This window comes from Papaver somniferum, chromosome 9 (assembly GCF_003573695.1).
Source record: "Papaver somniferum cultivar HN1 chromosome 9, ASM357369v1, whole genome shotgun sequence".
Lineage (NCBI taxonomy): Eukaryota > Viridiplantae > Streptophyta > Magnoliopsida > Ranunculales > Papaveraceae > Papaver > Papaver somniferum.
The window spans coordinates 55767307-55787820 of NC_039366.1; the positions used below are offsets into that span (position 1 = coordinate 55767307).

At 35.8% G+C, this 20514-nt stretch overlaps 1 long non-coding RNA gene and 1 pseudogene across 1 annotated transcript; one reads left to right on the top strand and one right to left on the bottom strand.

Annotated features, from left to right (window-relative positions):
- Positions 1-3398: 3398 nt before the first annotated feature.
- Positions 3399-5064, top strand: LOC113311969 (annotated as a pseudogene).
- Positions 5065-9784: 4720 nt separating this feature from the next.
- On the bottom strand, positions 9785-13565 carry LOC113310480. The gene is made up of 2 exons (XR_003341170.1): positions 10438-13565; positions 9785-10249 (listed from the first exon to the last, which is right to left on the bottom strand). It is a non-coding gene; the product is annotated as an uncharacterized LOC113310480 (long non-coding RNA).
- Positions 13566-20514: the final 6949 nt, after the last annotated feature.

Sequence of the window (20514 nt, forward strand, 5' to 3'; positions counted from 1 at the left end):
AATTTCATTTTTTTTGAAAGTTTGGAGCAATTCAACCAACATTATCTAAGTTTGAAGCGTACCTGGGTACCCAAATACCCTTCCTCCGGTTGTGGTTGGTAAAATCCATCATTTTTCATGTTTTCCTTCTTCATCTTCTCTAACTTTACTCTCTCAATAATTCTACTTCTTTAAAAAAAACCATCTGATTTTTTAATCTCACTAATTATCTTTAACTTAATCATCTCACTAATCATTACACTAACTATTATTAACACTAACTAATCATCACCCAAAATTAATCAGGAGGGTAATTTAGGTATTAATATAAATATCTAGATAAGGGGTGACCTAGATTTACTTCTAATGTCTTTATCCAAAATAAAACCATGGTCCCCCAAAAAAAACCATGGTCCCCAAAAAATCGTTCCTGGCATATGCATAACTCAGTTTTAGGTTCACTATCCAAGACCCAGCACTCCAGCAGTCAGCCGATCAGATGCCAGTGAGTTACCTAATTTTATTTAACTGGGCCTATTCTTGTTCCGTTTTGAGATTTACTTTAAGATAAGGCCAATATGAATAGGGAAACTTAGGCGCAGGCCCAAAAAAACTAATATTCTCATTGTCAGGCCCACAATTAATTTTAGGTACGGTGACACCCATAATTATTTCCGTGACACCCATAATTATATGAAATTATTAAAAATGTCTGCATGACGGATTATGCATCCGCATGACGGGTTATGCATCAGGGGTATAATTGGCAACGCAACTTGGATATAACATATCTAAAAATCCGCGCCTTAGAATTTTACAAATTTTATATCGTTGGAAATCTTTTTGAGAGAGCTACGCAACGAGTACAAACAAGAATATCAAATTTTTGTTTTTCATAAAAAAATCGAAAGTTCATCATTTTAGGAAAATTTTCGAAAACTTGATACATAACTATTTTGCAGCCACCAAAAAAGATGCATAACACATTCTGCAGACGCATAATGAATTATGCAACTATTTTCTCCAATGCATAACAAATTATGCATTTGGATAACAAAGTTATGCATCTATAACAAGTTATGTAGCCATTGTTTTGGTTGATTTTAGCGCGTACATAAAAAATTGATGCATAATGCATTATGCATCTATTTTCTCGATGCATAAAAGATTGTGCAGCAATTTTTTCGATGCATAATGCATTATGCAGCCATATTTTTGGATGCATAACATGTTATGCTTCCATTTTCACGACTGCATAACATGTTATGCAGATATTATTGTAAGTGCATAACGAATTATGCTCTCTTTATTTTTATTGGTTTCAATAGTGACAAAAAAGTTGTTGCATAACGTATTATGCAACCATTTTCTAAATCGCATAAAAAGTTATACAACAACTTTTGTATGTGCATAACAGGTTATGCAACCATTTTCAAAGTTGCACAACATATTATGCAACCATTTTTAAAGCTTCATAACGAGTAATGCATCCATTTTGACAACTACACATGTAGTTACATAAATATTTTAAAAACAAGGAAATAGGGGAGAAAAAGGAAATAGGGGAAACAAGAAGTATAAAGCATAAACAAAAATAAAAAATACACCTCATATCTGCATAACTATCACTTTGGATGGTACAATATTGTGACATGTGCATTATAATTTGTACATATCTATTGTTGGTAACAAACAGGTAGAGTGGTACATTTTTGTATCTCTCTATTCATTTCACCATTGCTAAAATAGATAAATTGGATTGGATTTCATAAACAAGCCAAAATTTTGAAAATGGTGAGTACCTTAGGAATGTTTATTGAAGGCATTGCATCCGAAGAGGTAAGCGATAATTGCCGAGATAACTTGCTTGATCTGCGAAGAGATTCCTCCTCCTTCCTTAAGGGTGGTAATGATGGGGTTCGAAGCAAATTAGGAGAAAATATTAATGACCCTTTTGAAGAATTGGTAGTCGAGGCTGGATAATCTTTCATCCACTGTTTCTGATTACCAATAACTATTTTTTGAATATTTTTTGAATGTCCTCTATGGTCTTGTTGAATCTTAGATTCCCGTGGTTGATGTGTAACGCTTTTTGAAGAGCTAAGTGATGCTTGCTTTGTCAATCTGCTCACTCTTCTATTAAATTCTTTCTCTTGTACAACCTTATTTGATCTCCCAACTGATGGCGGAAGCGATGGAGCTCGAAGCAAACTATTGTAAACAACAAAGGTTGATAACTCCTTGGTCGAAGAATTTGCAAACGCCTTAGAATCTCTAGCTTTCTTCTCCTTGTTAACCACCCTCCCTGGATCGTTCTCATAAACTGTTTCTTGAACGTTATACACGAATTATTGTACAACGGATCAGACGAATATGCCTTTTATAGTATTGGAACTCAGAGACTGGGTTAGCCATCCGAAAGTGATAGTTATTTGGTTTAACAAAATTGAATCCAAATTTCGATGCATAAAATTTTGTAATTCACTGAATGGGTTTGCCAAGCATGATTCGCTGACAGCAAATCTACAACCAAAACTCACTTCGAATCAAGGTTTCGAAAACAAAAATCAGATTTGTAAAAGAGAACAAGCAAAGTTTTTAGAAAAGCTTTCTCAAAGTTTTGTTTATAAAATCATCAGATCTAATAATAAAAAGAGTAAATTGAAAAAAGCGCATAGAGAATTCATCCTCCTTGATGAAGCTTTGTCCGGATTTCATTTTCTTATCAATCTCTTCATCTCCGTTTCTGCTTTTCTCTCTTATTAACAAATATTCTTTTCAACCATCACCAGATTCGGCAGCAGCTTCAACTTTGTTCGATTTGTAACCTAAGAATCAATAGAGAATAAACTCACAGTAGAGAAGAAGAAGAAGAGAAGGAATTGAAGAAGAAATTTTGCTGAGTGTGAAGAAATATAATTTTAGAAATTCTGGGTGTGGGAGAAATTTTACCCCAAAAAATGGGTGCGCGCCTGAACTTTTCTGAGCATGCGTTTCACAGTGGAAGAAATCTGTAAAATGGGTTTGGATGTAGTTTTCACATATGAATATTATCATTCACAGCTGTTTCTAACTTCGTCATCCAATTTGTGTTTGAAGTTTTCTTTAAATGGACTAAATAGTTAGTTATGGATATAAATCTTCCTAATTATTAGCAAATTCAACAAAGATCTTCCTAATTAAATGCCTATATTAGTTTTCACTCTACTTCTTTATCTGACGAAATTTCACCTTCCAATTTTCAATCATTTCATTGCTCTCTTCTTCATTTTTTTTTCATATTTTCTTACCCTCTTCTTTATCCTACCGCCATGAGTACTACTACTAGTTCAAGGTGTGGTAATGGACCAGAGTCTATTCAGTTTATGGTACACCTAATAAAGGGACGATGGTTCATGATTTTTGCATCGTTTCTTATCATGACAGGTGCTGGTGCGACATATCTCTTTGGTACATATTCAAAACAGATAAAATCTTCACTCGGGTACGATCAAGAAACGCTTAATTTAATTGGGTTTTTCAAAGATTTTGGTGCAAATATTGGAGTGCCGTCGGGTTTAATTGCTGAAATAGCACCTTCATGGGTTGTTCTTCTAATTGGAGCTGGAATGAACTTTTTTGGGTATTTGATGATCTGGCTTGCTGTCACAGGCAAAATTGCTAAACCTAAAGTTTGGCATATGTGTTTATATGCATTGGTGCAAATTCTCAAAATTTCGCGAACACTGGCTCGTTAGTTCCTTGTGTTAAGAATTTCCCTGAGAGTCGAGGCATCATGTTGGGTCTTTTAAAAGGATTTGTCGGCCTCGGCGGAGCAGTGCTGACACAAGTTTACTTTGCAATTTATGGTAATGACTCTAAATCCCTTATCCTGCTTATTGGTTGGCTACCTGCTGCAGTATCTGTACTTTTCGTTTACACTATTCGGGAGATGCCCGTTGTTCGACAACCAAATGAGAAAAAAGTATTCTATCAGTTTCTTTATATCTCGATAGCACTAGCGCTGTTTCTCATGTGCATAATCATAACACAGAAGAAGATCAGATTTCCTCATGGAGGGTACGTTGTGACCGCAACCATAGTGTGTCTCATTTTGTTCCTTCCTCTTCTTGTTGCAATTAAGGAGGAAATTGGGATATGGAATTCCAAAAAACAACCCCTGGCAGATGTAGTCATACAAAAACCACCTGTTACGGATTCAACAGCACCACCGCCGAAGTCTGCAGAATTGGCAGAAAAATCAGTAGATTCTTGGTATTCGAACGTGTTCAACCCCCCAAACAGAGGTGAGGATTATACAATTTTACAAGCTCTATTAAGCATTGACATGTTGATTATCTTCCTAGCAACATTTTGTGGTCTTGGATCAAGCTTAGCCGCAATTGATAACTTGGGTCAGATTGGCGAGGCATTAGGCTATCCTGCTCTTACAGTAAGTACATTTGCTTCTCTTGTAAGTATATGGAATTATTCAGGGCGGGTATTTTCTGGTTTTATAACGGAAGCTCTTCTTGCAAAATATGGTTTTCCCCGTCCTCTGATGATGACGATCGTTCTTCTATTGTCATGTGTTGGTCATCTCTTAATTGCATTTCCATTTGACGGGTCTATATACATAGCGTCCATTCTCGTTGGCTTCTCATTTGGTGCTCAATTGACTTTGTTATTTACCATCATATCTGAACTTTTCGGGCTTAAATTTTACTCCACCTTGTTCAATTGCGGCCAGTTGGCAAGCCCTATCGGATCCTATGTGTTGAATGTGAAAACTGCAGGAGTGCTATACGGCAGAGAAGCTCATAAGCAATTTCCAAACCTGGGACATGTATCAGTGAAGGAGTTAACTTGTATCGGAGTACATTGCTATCGGCTTTCTTTTATCATAATGGCTGCAGTAACAGGGTTTGGAGCTCTTGCTTCGTTATATTGGTTATTAGAACGCGGAAATTTTATAAAGGAGACATATATAAGAAGTTCAGAGACGATACGACTGCTAGTGGAGGGGATGTGACTATGACATCTTCCGGTGTAAGCCAACGGCATGTGTTCAGAGTATGTCGCACTCAAGCTGATTCTCTAGGTTAGTTTTTGTTTCAGTTGGAGTTTTTGTAGGTTTTGTTTTCGTTTTCCTTTATATGGGTGTCCAAGGAAAACAAATCTTCTTGATCACTTCATAACAATATTCAAATGAATTGGTTGTTTATATGACCGAAAGATTCAAGCTAAGCTTGCTTAGAAAATAAACAATCATTCTTCACCGTTAGATGGTTTAGCTTGATACGTACAAATGAAATATACTTATATTCAGATATGGATGAACCGTACCTAAACGTGTATAATGAGTTGGCTCAATAACAGTTAACCGAAGTTAGCCATATGAACACTTTTGGCTCAGCTATTTTCATCAAACACTTCTAGACCCAATCTGATAATCAACCAATTGATAGATGATCAAATGTATCTAAATGTGTTTTAATTAAGAGAGTTGTTCAAATGCTCAATATCTCATGGAAATATATGTGAAGCATTTGAAACATATTCGGCTTGGTTTGTATGTGTACAAAGTGCGTATACAAGAACCAATTCATGAACGTAATGCCACGGTTTGCAAACCAAGTTCGCATACCTTAAAGTCATTGAAAATTCAGGGACTTTAGTTCACAAGCAGAGATCGGAAACGAACTTGAGTTCATGATTGTATACAATTTAGTTTGCATACAGAGTATGTGAACAAGTTGTCATACTTGCCGATTTTAGAACCTACCCACTGAGTTCGCAAACTACCGTTCCGGACCTTACCTAGTTTTGTCGTTCGCAAACCACAGTTGCAGACCCATACATATAAACTCGTCCGCAAACATTGTTCGCAAACGAGAGTTCCGGACCCAACTAGTATTTCACAGTTCGCATACTGGGTATGCATACTGTGTTGTATCCAGACTTTGGTAGTACGTAGTTCTAAAACTTTCGATAATCGATTTGAAACATCCTTAGACTAACGACAATGGTAATCTTACGCATACCAATAGCTTCAAGTAATTTTCAAATGATTATTTGATCAATACGAAGCATCCCGAGTTAACATCAAATGATTGTCTCACACAAATCATGTAAGATGTTCAAGGTAATTTTCACATATCTTGACTTAATATTTAGTTTCCAACAAATGAATTGTTCATAACTAAAGTTGTCAAGTAGATGATGAAGCATTCTAAGCCATAAACTCATATTTCGAGAATTATATTAATGAGATAAACTCGACTCGAAATTTAAAGTCTATATAGCTATATGGATTCGTCTCATTAGTAGATAGAATTGATAGACTTCTGAGTGATAGATAAGTTTTCGTCTCCACATACATTTTGTCATCGAAGTTCCTCCAAAGTCTTCAGTAGATCTTCTTCTTCAATTGGTGAACGTCGTGAAGTCTAATGCTCAACTAAACACTTCTATTTTAATCCGAGACATAGCTATAAGTAGACTAGAAATCAAGATATAGTTTTGATCAACCAAATTTGACAACAAGCTTGAGATAGCAACGCTTACGAGTTCGACTGAGCAATGCTCTAACATACAAGTTTTGGCATGCTTGTCGATCGTTTACAAAACATAGTTGAAGGCTCGGATATTCGTGATGTAAGTTTAAATTGTGAAACTTATAGGACTTTTAGTGTAACACAAGTCGGTAACAATCAATCTTTGTCAATGTTAGGTTAACAAGGTTTCTTGTCCAACCAAATCAATGGAAAAAAAATCAACAATAATACGAAGTACAAAAACTTTGCAAGAGAATGAACATTTCGATAAAAAGGCTACATACATGCCTGAATTAGATACCTAAGATTTTGATTTATTAAGGAATTTGATTCCTCTTTTTCCTTTCCTTTCCCCTTCTATCCAAAGGAAAAAAAAACTTAGCCTTCATTAATTTCTTTCTCAGATTCCGTCATTTTTAGACCAGACCATAGCAAGATTTCTTTTTTTTTTAAGTTTTAGTAGGTAATTTACTGAATAAAACTAATTTTCTATTTTTTAGGGTTATTTGTGTTAGAGCATAGATCAGTTGAACCCACCAAGTGTTGGTATGTCAAGTTTGGTTGTCATATTTTAGTGAATCAAAACTCATTTAAAGAGTCGCTTGATTATATGCTAGAGTCAACTTCGTATAGGTTAGCTTGAAAGTATTAGGATATGAGACATTACAAGTATTACGTGAAGACTTGCAGAATGTGAAGAAGTAAGGAGCTACAACGACGACATCATCCTTCCACTTGAGGTTAGTAATATTTGACTTGAACTGTTTCATTACCCAACGTATCTTTCGAATCGTGCATATTGAAAACATAACTGCGAAGCTATGAATGATTATACTCTAGTTAGACGTAGTATTAAGGAATAAGCTTATCTATTGAACTTCGTATATAAGACATCGACATAATCGTTTGAATGCTATTGTGATTATGTATGGGTATGAGGTGAATATTTCGTCCTAATAAACAATGTTTTACGTTCGCTTAAAGGAAGTACATTCATAAAATTGTTTTGTGAATCGAAAGGGAAATCACTAGGCTTATTGGTATTGTTATTCATTGCATATCTTTTGAATTACCAATATGTGTGTTTAGTATAACCGTTCATGACTTGTTTATGTTCTTGGTAAAACTATTCACAGGGCCTGACTTTTGTATTGGTATGACTTTTTATTAGTGAAACCGATCTTAAGTAATCACCTGAGATGGTATGATCGATTTGTTGTAATTGGTATGACCAACTCTAGACATTGGGGGACCGATCCTAGTAAGAGGTGCAACCGATGAAAAAAGGGTAATCGATCCTTGTAAGAGGTGCAACAAGTTTCTAGTTATTGGGAACCGATCCTATGAACATGTGCAACACGTTTTTAGTTATTGGGAACCGATCTTATGGACATGTGCACCAAATACAAGTTAGATATCATATATATGTGGGAACCGACCCTAGTACCTAGTCAACCAAGTTTTGGTAACTAGCGTGACTAATTCTAGTACCCACATGGAGGTAGAACCAAAACTTGTTTTGGTAGAACCGTGAAACCCATGTTTGGTGATTTAATAGGATAATCAATCACGTAGTTCTTGGAAGTCAGATGAACCAATTCTAAACTTGTTTGAAAGTGCGGCAAATCGGTTCCAAGATTGTAAGTATGAAAAAGGACTTACAAAGTAAAGATGTATACATACTTTGAACATGTGCAGTAACGCTTATCTTTTATTGTTCAAAGATATTCCTTAATAGCTAAAGGAGAATCCCGGATCGAAATAAATTAAGAATCTTTTAATTAAGGTTTTTAGTTATGCATATCTTTAGAAAATAAAAATTAGTAATGTGTATTTACTAGTTGGAGATTTTCTAAGAGATTTTCGGTCAATATTTGGACAAAGCATTTCCAGGAATTATGGAAACCGAATTTGGAAGTATATTGCATATCTTGAGAATATTTTCGGTTTTGGAAATTCCTTGGTGTCCATACTTCCTTGGTCTATAAATATTGAAGTTTCCATTTTAAGCAAACTAATCCTCAGATCCAGCAAAACCACCTAGTTGTGTTGTTACCAGTGGAGCCGCCTATTCGGAGAGGAAAGTAGCCTAATTAGGTGAAATCTCTTACGGCCGCTCGGTTTAAAGACTTCTTTGGGATTGAGAAGCTCTATTAATACCGTTGGTGGGAAACTAGATAATTGCAGTTTATTATTAGTTTTCAATTGATTTGATTGACTAACGGTTGTTGAACTTTGATTGCACCTAGTTTGTTTATGCTTGAGAAGCTTCTCTTCTGATATAAGATTCACTCAAACTAGATCGAATTTTCGACGGGGATCTTTAGATTGTTTGTAGTTCTAAAGACGTCTTGTGATAATCCATTGTTAACAGACTTCGTTCTGTGTGTGATTGATCACAAGAGATTCAAGTTGATTGTGTGCATGTGTTTATTGAAGATCTAAGATTTGAAGACGAAGAAGATTTCTGATTTGGGTTCATAATCTTTGGTGTGCACAATACTTGTTTCGGCTAAAAAGGATCCAACTATAATAGATTTATCTTTGCGATAGATTTGATTGATTAGTTGAGTAGATCGGCATCAATACAACTCGTTGTGATTAAAAGTACTGATTGCAAAATCTTGGCAATTACTTTGGTAATTGTTATTGGATAGATCTAAGGACCTGACAAAGGATTTTATTGGGATAAACGGAAGAGCCTTTTGTCGAACTCATATCACTTGGTTGAAAAGAGTTGTTACCGTACGGATTTGTTGTTCCTTTACTGTTTGGAATACGAACCAAAGGAATTGTTCCAAGTGCGTGACTTATTAACAAGTTGGAGGCGCAGGTCGGAACTAGGTGAACTATAGGTTTAGTTGCTTGGTCTCAACTATACGAAGTTGGTTTAGATTTTGTATAGCGGCTTAATCCTGAGAGTATTCAATTCTGGACAAGGTTCCGGGGTTTTTCTGCATTTGCAGTTTCCTCGTTAACAAAATCTTGTTGTGTCATTTACTTTTATTTTCCGCAATTATAATTGTTGTTATTATAATTTAAAGTAAATTACACAAACATTAATTCCTATTTACTTGATAGCAATCCTATTGTGTTTGGTTAAGTCCAAACCTTTTATCAAGTAAACATACTTCGTTGTTGTATTGTATCGATCTTGTATCCATGGTCAATAACGCAAGTTTGTAGTGATTTACACTACAAATGAGTGATCAGGCTCAATCTACAGGATCTACTCTGTAAGATTGAAGGGTAAATCCCCAAAAGAGAAATAAGAACACAACAACACAATTCTATTCGATTCACTGCGGAAGGAAGATTACAGACTCTCAACTAAATAGGGCACATCTAGAAGACATGTGTCACTCACACAAGTGAGACTACAACCACTACCTACAACTAAGGATTCCTATAACCAATGGGTGCCCATAACTATTACATGGGACATGACAAATACCCACCCCTTTAAATTATCCTTGTCCTCAAAGATATGAGTTAAAGAGTTAGATGGAGTGCTGGAAAGAGACCTATTACAAGACCAGAAACACACTGCTAATAGAAACCATGTGAGGCCTTGAAACGCTGCACCACTCGTCTCACAAGTCCACCTGATATTTCTCTGCAACTGCATTGAGCATCCATGACGGTAGTTGTTGCACGAAAATCAACCAGTCGACTTGATATTCTTTCAAACATAGAATTTTGCTGACTGCCGCAAGTCTTTCCATTTTTATCACCTAAACCAGAATATGTTTCATTTAGTTGACTGTCAGGAATAAGTACCGGCATACCGTCCAGTATAGCGGCAATTATGTGAACTGATGATAACAACTCAAGAGAGGCTGGATTGTTATGTTCCAACATTTCCACATGCTTCACAATATTGCTTTTACCTATTTTATCTAAGGCATGGATGGAAATCTACCTTTCATCTTTGTAATTACAGCCAGGAGCACCTTGAGCGGAATGTAACGATGTTTCTGACTAATGCTGATATTCATACAATTAGCATACCTGATTAGAAGGCACACTGCTTGAAATATTTCGGTATCTTCAGCTTGTACTTTTCTCTTTTGTACTAAAGAAACTTGTTCGTGGTGACCTTTCCCGCGTAGAAGTGAATTCCCATACTAGTTACACTGATCCAGTTAACAATTTCCACACTCCATGAACCTGTAGCTTCAACAGTCATGGCATGAACTCCCACTTCTCTTACAAGGGATTCGAACGAACTAAAATTCTTCTCGAGTTTACCTATGAACACCCACGTCATCAGTACGCAGTTGAGCTTAGCATAACAACTTACTGTAACTTTCCACCTCAAGTAAGCATCCCATATCAACACATTTATAATTTGAGTGAACATGAGAAAACATTTAGTCCCGATGCTAAAAATTTCAACTCCCATCCCAACAAACAACTGACCATTTTTCTGTGAATTGCAAAGCTCATACGCTGTATGAATTCCGCCTTTATATAAAACCGGTGAATTTCTGACATAGAAGAATTTCTGCGACTGTCCATCGGCCGTATAAGGATTTCTGACGAGCCATGACACTGTCCTGGCAGTTACATAGGAGCCTGGAATCCAAAAGAGCGGTGCTTGTATAGTGGCATCATTACACTGCCAAGTATTTTACCTCTATCAAACAGCAAACGTCAATAACCCATACAGACAGGTGTTTCAGGTAACTCGGTGAAAAGTCATATAGTACTTGACAGAAATATATTGCTCCTCCGAAGAATTACTGCAATTTTATTATGGACCTTGCCTTCGCAGAACCAGTTGCTCTTATAGGTCCGGTTGATGTCAAGACACCCCACTGATATAAACATATTATCAACCCACCTAACATTTATCACACTGCACAACCCAGTTGGAAACAACTTGAATTTCCATTTCAAGTACCACGCGAATATCGACACAACGGGGATGTGAATCACTATGAACATCATCTGTAATCCCATTATCTGTCCATAGTACCCTAACTTGGTATAACCGTCCACTGGCTGGTATATCAAGTGTAATAGTCGATAACAGTAAGAAGATTCATGTTGAGGATAGCGCAAATACATGAGAGAATAGTCAGGGAACACTAAAAAATCTCCGTCGGAGTTCAAGATCGCAGATGACTTACTTTCTTTTAAACTCTTCGCAAGAACCCTCAATACATCATACTCCTCTTTTGCATTAAGATGAATCTTTGTTGATCAAATATGGAGACGTGTTACTTTCATAGGTACCCCATCGGCAAGCTGCAAAAGAAAGAAATCTGCATCTATATAACAACTCCACGCAATAGTATTATGAATTATATCAAGCCCTTCCTGGGCCATCCCAACCTCATACTTCTTTAGGACCTGAGTGATCACTGAATTACAGGATATAGTATCCAATTTAAGCCCTTAACACAACACTTCATCATCTTTCAAACTCCAGCTGTGACGATCAGGTATTTGATCCAATAGTTGGTCTGCATTGCCAGACTCATTTTTTCTTGGCATTTGAAGTAGCCATTTAGTCCATAGAAGAACAACTTGCTACATCATTTTCTCAAAGCACTTGCAATCATCTCTACTGTCACCTTTGATAACCAACAAGAACACAATTGAATACTCGAATAAAAAATCTAATAGTATCCAACTCCCAGAATTAGCTCATATACATAATTCCCTTCTGAATACATCAATTTCTTTACCACGATCAAATATCCTTCTACCAAGACTATACCTGGTGCTACCACCTCTCTGGGACCTTTGCACAAACAGTTTTCTACCATAACACCTATTACCATCTTTAACAATTACACACCCAGTCGAGTTCTCAAATATTGAATCTAATATGTACCCTATTGTAAGAACTAGCTCATAAACATATTTCCCATTGAATTCAGAATTACTTTGAACATAATAAGAATACCTTTTAATAGCTTCAAACTGCTTTCCTCGATCAAATAACCTTCTCATAACTTCGCACTCAAGCATTTTATCAAACATATATCAAGCAGTAGTAATAAAACCATCATTCTCTAGAATACAAGAGATTGAATCACCAGAAAACCAATTTGATTGATACCCCCTTTGATAAACAAGCTTCTGAACAATTTTTGTATACAAATTATCCAAAAATTGAAAACCCATGCAATAAGATAACCTCAATCTAAAATCAAACTTCAATTTGTATTTTCCACGATCGAATAAGCTACGAGAAGAATTCATAATACTGGAAGAACAGTTAGCCATTAATAATCTGTGAGTTAGGGTTAATAGTACTTGTTTGAAATCCTCCTCGCTCAATTTGACGAAATTCTTCTTAACAAAATCATTAACTGAATTGATTATGGAATCGAAAAGCTTACCCTCTTGGTAATCCAGAAATAGTAGATTCACTTTGCACCCATCATAGAAGGAAAAAATGGACTCGGTTTTGTGAGAAGAAACATTTTCATGAATCGGTACTGATTTCTCACAGTTGCGATTTGAACTGCCATCTTTAGCTCTATCAATAATTGAAAATTGGGGATTGAAACTGGATCGATAATTACCTTTGTTTGTTGCTAGAAGAGAAGTTTTTGAAGTGAAATCGTTTAATGAAATTGAATCAGTAGGAGGTTCTTCCAGTTTTTGACCGATTTCTTTCTCCATGAGCGTCACTTCCTTCAACACAGATCCAATTAATTCGAAGCTCTCTCCCATGAATTTGATTCCCAATTCTCATCAACAGATTGACTCAAATATATCTCACGCTCCAGTAACAGCAATTTCTTCGTTTCTCTTGCTAAAATTTTCTTGTATTTGGCTAGAAGCACATGAGAGGGTTTATTTTTTAAAACCCTTGTTGTTACTTCTTGAACCCGAAGAAAAGTAGATAATTGCCCAGCTAAAGCCTTAAATCCATTACCATCATCCATGATCAATCCAAGGAAAGACCGTCTCTGATACCACTTGTAGTGATCTACACTACAAATGAGTGATCAGGCTCAATCTACAGGATCTACTCTGTAAGATTGAAGGGTAAAACCCTAAAAGAGAAAGAAGAACACAACAACACAATTCTATTCGATTCACTACGGAAGGAAGATTACATACTCTCAACTAAATAGGGAACATCTAGAAGAATGTGCCACTCACACAAGTGAGACTACAACCACTACCTACAACTAAGGATGCCCATAACCAATGGGTGCCCATAACTATTACATGGGACATGACAAAGTTATCTTGTTGTCGTATTGTCTCGATCTCGTATCCATAGACGATCACACGAAGTGTGAACCGATTAGTTGTATTGCCTCATCTCAGTCCATAGACAATCACTTTCGGAGAAAGGACTTATAGGTGGAAAAGTTTTAGATTGAGGTATATTTGGGTACCCTCGTCTTTTCAATTTGGTTTTTGGTACTCAGGTTTTGACCAAAAATTGGGTTTGGTCTAACATTTTTCCAGCATTTGTATTTGGTACTTGGACTAGACTTAGAACCGCGTTGACTAGTTATATGATGACGTGTCTAACTATTTGACTTGGTTTATTTTTTGTGTACCCCTTAAACAATTATCACTGAACCAACCCTTCTTCTTTTTTTATATTTCTTTTCTTCTCCTTCTTTGTGTCTATTGCTTCTTAATTCGATTCGATGGGGTTTGAGTTGTTTGCACTCAAGAAGAAGAGAGTACAAAATTGGATTGAAGTTATTAAGCTGATGTTCATGGGTTCAAGTAGAAGAAGCGTATGGTGAATTTATGGAGAAACTAAATGAGAAACTTGATAGAGATTCAAGAGGTGATTCATAGTTGGACGACGACCAAAGGGAGGAGTCCCTTAGTGATGAAAAATGGTGAGTTTGTCCGTCACAATGTTTGTGCAGAGAAACTGAAATTGACTTTTTGGAAATCACAATTTCATGAAATTAAGCTCAAACTTGGGATCATCAATCAAATTGATTACAGATTTCAGTCAAACACCATTAAACAAAAAGATTCACAGTTCAAATTTCTTTAACATAGCCATCAGATCGATTGAAATCGATCAATTTCAGTATGCAGTTCCCTTTCATCGTCGGCCTTCACTGCTACAGCAGTAATCTAGTAATAGAACACTAGTTTTAGAGATGATTCTACCGGGATAAAGTTTGGGTTCAACTCAAATCCATTGAAGAACCCTAATAATCATGTGCTTCCCCATTGAAGAACCCTAATTATCATGTTCTTCCCCATTGAAGAAACTAATTTACCAATCCAGTACCAGTTACAAATCCAATCCATTGCTACTAACATATGCAAAACAACCCATATCCCGTCTCAATTCACATAAACAGATTCAATTTTTTTAAACAAAACAAACACATGATTTCTCATAAAACCTCTAATTCATTCTCAATGAAATCTAATGAAAAAAATTACACAATACAAAACGTGAGAAACATAATTAATCCATAACTATTGATTTGGCTACTTTCGCATCGGCAACACCATGTAACACATTTCAATACTTTTTACTCCAATTTAAAAACCCTCAATCTAAAACAGGTGAACTAAATTTAAATTGAGAAACAAATAATTGGGATTTCACTTACCTAGTTAACATAAGAAGGGTTGAAAATTAATTAAATCAAACAAGAAGTGAATCCAACGATGAACACCTAGGTCAGAACTAATACGTCTAAATCATCATCACCATCTCCAATTCATCTCCTGATTAAGTAATAGCGGATAGGGTTGATGAATAGTATCAGACATTGATCGTCCCCCTATAACTTGTACTCTTTGGTCTCTTTTTTAGAAAATCAATTTTTATTCCATCTAGAATAACGTGCAATTGGGGGATATCAAAATTAATTTGGGATAGAGGAGAAAGACAAAAAATGGATCTAAATATCAAATTAGGATCACCCCTTATCTAAGTATTTTTCTAAATCCTAATCTACCCCTCACTAATCAGGTTTAGTGGTTAATAATAATTACTCCCTCCGTTCCATTTTAGATGACGTTTTTGGAGTTTTCAAGCAGATTAAGAAATAGAGAGAGATATAAAAAAAATTATATTTATGACCTTGAAAAAAGTCTTCAAACATTAATTGCTATTAGTGTGTTTAAAAATAAACTTCTGGTTCCAAGACAAAATGTGAGGGTATTGATGGTAGTTTTATGGGAAAAATTTGAAAACTATCAAGTAATGTGGAACAAACAAATAACCCTAAACACTCATCTAAAATGGAACGGAGGGAGTAGTAAAAATCTTAAGTATTTGTTAAATGATTAGTATGTACTTGTATTTGGGTGAGTGAGATGAGAGTAGATAGATGGAAAAAAAAATTGAGAGGGAATTTTTTTTGGTGAAAGTGGAGGATGATTGTGAAGAGAGAATTGCTGCTAAGAGGTTGAAAATTTGACTTTTTTTCTTTGAATCCACCATTGTTGCAGCTGAAATAGCTCGGTGTCGGCATTGTATTCAACCGAAAAAACCATGCCGGCATTTGTTGGAAATTTTCATAAATGTTTGCCACTATCCGGGGAGGTCCGGGGAGGCGTAGTCTCGTAACAAAATTTTCTGGTTTTGATCTTCAAAACCTTTTTTTTTTGTTTTAATCAGTCCACTGCCGGCACAGTCAGTTAATTCTCGAGCATGCCGGTACCTATGTCGGCATAGTATGTTGCTTAAATTTGTATGCCGGCAAATGATGAAAAGTATCCAGAAAATTGATTTTTTTTTCACTTGACTACCGGCGTTGATAGATTATATCGAGCATACCGGCATTGAATTCATCAACTCCGGCATGGTCTTCATCACTTCCGGCGATGTAGAAAAATATATTTCTGGCATGGTCTTCATCACTTCCGGCATGGTCTTCATCACTTCCGGCATGGTCTTCATCATTTCTGACATGTTCTTCATCACTTCCGGCATGGTCTTCATCATTTCCGACATGATCTTCATCACTTCCGGCATGGTCTTCATCACTTCCGGCATGGCCTTCATCATTTCCGACATGGTCTTCATCACTTCCGGCATGGCCTTCATCAGTACCGGCATGGTCTTCATCACTTCCGAATGTGAAAAAAAATAAATCGTTTTCAAAATGAGGAGCTGCAGAGAAGGAGAAGAGAATTTGAAAGGGAGTGGGGAAAATTTAGAATTTGAAAGGGAATGGGGAACATTTGGGTTTCAAAGCTTTAACCCTAAAAGATCTTAATAAGAAGTGGAGATGGAAATGGGGGATATGTTTTTGTTATTTGATTTTTATTTTGAGGGAAGGGTGTTTTAGTATTTTCGTCCCAAAAAACACCCCTTAGCAGAAATCTTTGGTTGGGGGAAGTAATTCATATCCCCAATTAGTTTTGATATCCCCAATTGGGGGTTCATAATTATTTGTATTACTATTATTTTCTGATTCGGTTGTTTTGATTGGGAAAAAGAACAAGACATTAAGTTTTCACAATAGTTAGGTGTAACCAGTAATTATTGGTTATTAGTTAAGGGATCATTTTTTGGGGTTGGTTTTATACATAATTATTGAAGGGGTACACAAAAAATAAACCAAGTCAACTAGTTAAACACATCATCATATAATTAGTCAATGCGGGTCAACGTCTGGTCCAAGTACCCAACGTAAAAGATGGACAAATGCTAGACCAAACCCAGATCTTGGTCAATACCTGAGTACCAAAAATCAAATTACCTTTTTTTTATGTCCTTAGACATATTTCTTCTCTATTTGAGGCACTTTTTCTTCCGAATTTGAGGCAGATTTTCTATTCGCTTTGAGGGAGATTTAATCAAACCTTGATTGCTGGTTCATGTCTTGCTTTAATTCCAGAACCTCAACCATTCAACATAGTATTGATTTGAATTCATATTCAATCAACATGATTTTAGGCATCCGGGTTCGTTTGGATCTACGAAATTATGGGGAAAATACTCCTTTATTTTTGGAGCAACTTTCATTAAAGAGGAAAAAAATCAGACTAAATGGTCAGATTTGATTCTGGATAATACCATCATTCTTCCCTACTACATATACAAAAATTGGGTATCTTTGAGTTTTATGGCTCTTTCTTTTTGAGATTTACTTGTAATTGATGTCTTTATTAGTAATTTAGGGTTTTGAAAATATTGTATTTTGATGTTTTGGTTATTCTTGTAAGAGATCATGTAATCACGATTTTGATTCGAATAAACTGGAATATGTTGATTGACCAAAAAAAAAAAAAAAATTGGATTCACTACGATCTCATGTGCAAACTTTTCAAACATGTCCATTTGTTTTTCATTCGATAAATTTCTTATGTACCGAAAATGAAATCGGTTAGTTTCTTATTCTCATAATGATATTTCTTCTTTATTGTTTAAGCAACATGATATCGTTGGAATGACTGATATAGGGCACAACTTCAATGCATTTTTATACTTTACTTTTTTCATATTAATATTCACCTTATACTTATAAATTTTCGAACTAACCTTTTTTTTTCCTTGCTTGATGTGAACTAAATTTAGGATCCAAGAAATATCATACACAAAAATGGTAGGATTTAGAAACCTACAATTACATTAACTCCAAGTACACGGTGTCTACAATGTAAAACACAGCAAGTACGGATCGTTCCCACAGAGACTAGGTTGGTGCAAAGTTAAATTCACAGTCTTACTATACTAATTCAAATCAAATGGGTTGTCGAAACGACGAGATGCTTTGCAATGATAATTGACTGAAGAAAAAAATGTAATTTAAATGAAAGGTTAAACACTTGATAAGAGGGCACTAGAGTTATCGATTCCACCACTTAACCTACACTAGATTATTAAGCTAATGAACTGTTCTTGCTCCTTATAATGGACAGCAGTTAAGATTCAAATATGTTGCTAGCCTAAGGTGATCTCAAATGGATAGTTTAGTCACAACCAAGATATCAATTCCTAGCATCAGTTGTCTTATTACAGCATAACTAATCACAAAATGAAAACAATCAATGAATCATGAGTTGATGCAACAACAGATAATTGTTCTAACAACCTAGGATGCAAGGCATACTAGGTGAAAGTTATAAGTTGCAACATTAAGATTAAACTGATCCATATTCAACTAAGCTCTTACAAGAACATTTTCCTTATCATAAACAACTAACAGTAAGCTAAGGGCTTCATCAAAGTCCTAGTTAAGAAAGTTAGAACATGGCTTTGATAGAAACAAATGAAATTTTTATATTCATAAAATGCAAGTTCTTCTCTATTCAACTGAGTTCTACTAAGTCAACCAATAACAAAAGCAAAATATGAAAACTAAGTTATGCTCTCCTCACTCACTGCCTCCCCCCCTTACACAACATAACCCCTCCTTTTATACAAAGATTTCTCCCCCTTTTCTCAATCCCTAATATCAACAGAAACAATATAAAATTCAGGGATTTTTGTTCTCGAAACTCATCACTATGTAATACTTTTCATTCATGTACAACCACTGCACTATCTTCACCAGTTTGACTGATGTTGTAGGTGTTGCAGAGAAGTCAATTCAACCCTAATTTGACCACGCCAGTAGCTTGTGTCCACCACACCCTCCTTATTGTAGTCAATTTCTGCTGCAGTTGTTGGAGTTCGCAAGGGGCAACAAATTCAGACCAGTAGCTTGTTATCCTGTCACTTTTGAAGAGAAATCAGCCGACCTAATCTTGCACTCCAAAGTCTAGGGCTAGGTTGACTTGAGTATAGAGATAAGCATAGAAAATAAGCAAGTGGTCTGACAGGGGAAAGATGGTGATAGAGGTATGGGTGATGAGTTGATGATTTGAGAGAAGATGAGACGACGGACTGATTTGATATGCCGGTAGACTGATGGGAGACAAAAAAAAGATAGGTTCGACTGAATTGGGAGAAGAAGTTTGTTTCTCGTAAAGGAAAATGGGATTTGGGAAAGATAATTGATTCTGTGTAAAGCATAAGTACCTTGTCGTGGTATACAAGAGTGGATTTTGGGCTTAGTTTGCTCTCCATGCAATTTGAATTCTGAATTTCTACCAATTGATTTCTTCTTCTTGCACTTCTTGTTCACTACTGGTTCCATTCACTTCATAAATATGCTCGCACCCCAACTGCCTTCTCCATTGCACGTATCTCCTTAAAACCGACTTGAAATCTAGTTCGACAAGGCACAACAACTCCACTTTGTGCATTTCCCATGTTCATGCCATTCTTTTCATTCCCCTATTGTTGTTACAAAACAAAAATCAGGACAATTTCCACACATTTTACTTGCAACGATCAAGAACTATAAAATACATAATTTGGCATAAATACAAGCAATTAGTGCAACAAAATGCCATAAACACCTACAAAATGATAATAATGTGTGCAATATTAGGTGCCCATCAAATACCCCCAAACCTGCCTTTTGCTCGTCCTCGAGTAAAACACAAAACCAAAAGAAAAGTCCTACCTACACCACTATCGTTGGTTAAAATATACCCACAATGTTCTAGGACAAAATATAAGCTCAGATTCCATGAAAGTGATACCTACATTCAGTTTTATCTCACAGCAATTTGATATGTCAGTCTAGCTTTCAAAGGCACAATTCTAGCACTGAAACGACTAAGGACATGTGATAAGAGTGTAAAGTGTATCTTCCTTAGACATGCATAGAGAATGATTTACGCTAGGAAGTTATGACTGCCAATTACTAAGAGATAGTTTTTAAGCTAAGAACTGAATTCAAAGCCAAGCTAGTTGTCCGGCTTTACGAGAATTGTGAATGTTCACCTAAGAGTTGGTGATATTTCAATTTACCCGCGTTGTACATCGATGGCTACACCCTCCTTGCATATTACAAGACTATTTACAACACATAACAACAAAAAACATTGACTGCAATATTTACATTGACTACTCTCATTTTGAGGCAAGAGAGACACTTTAACATTTTTACTGAAATAGAACATAATAACAGATAATGGATACTTTTTTTTCCCTTTTTCTTTTTCTTTTTCTTTTTTTTTTTTTTTTTTTTTT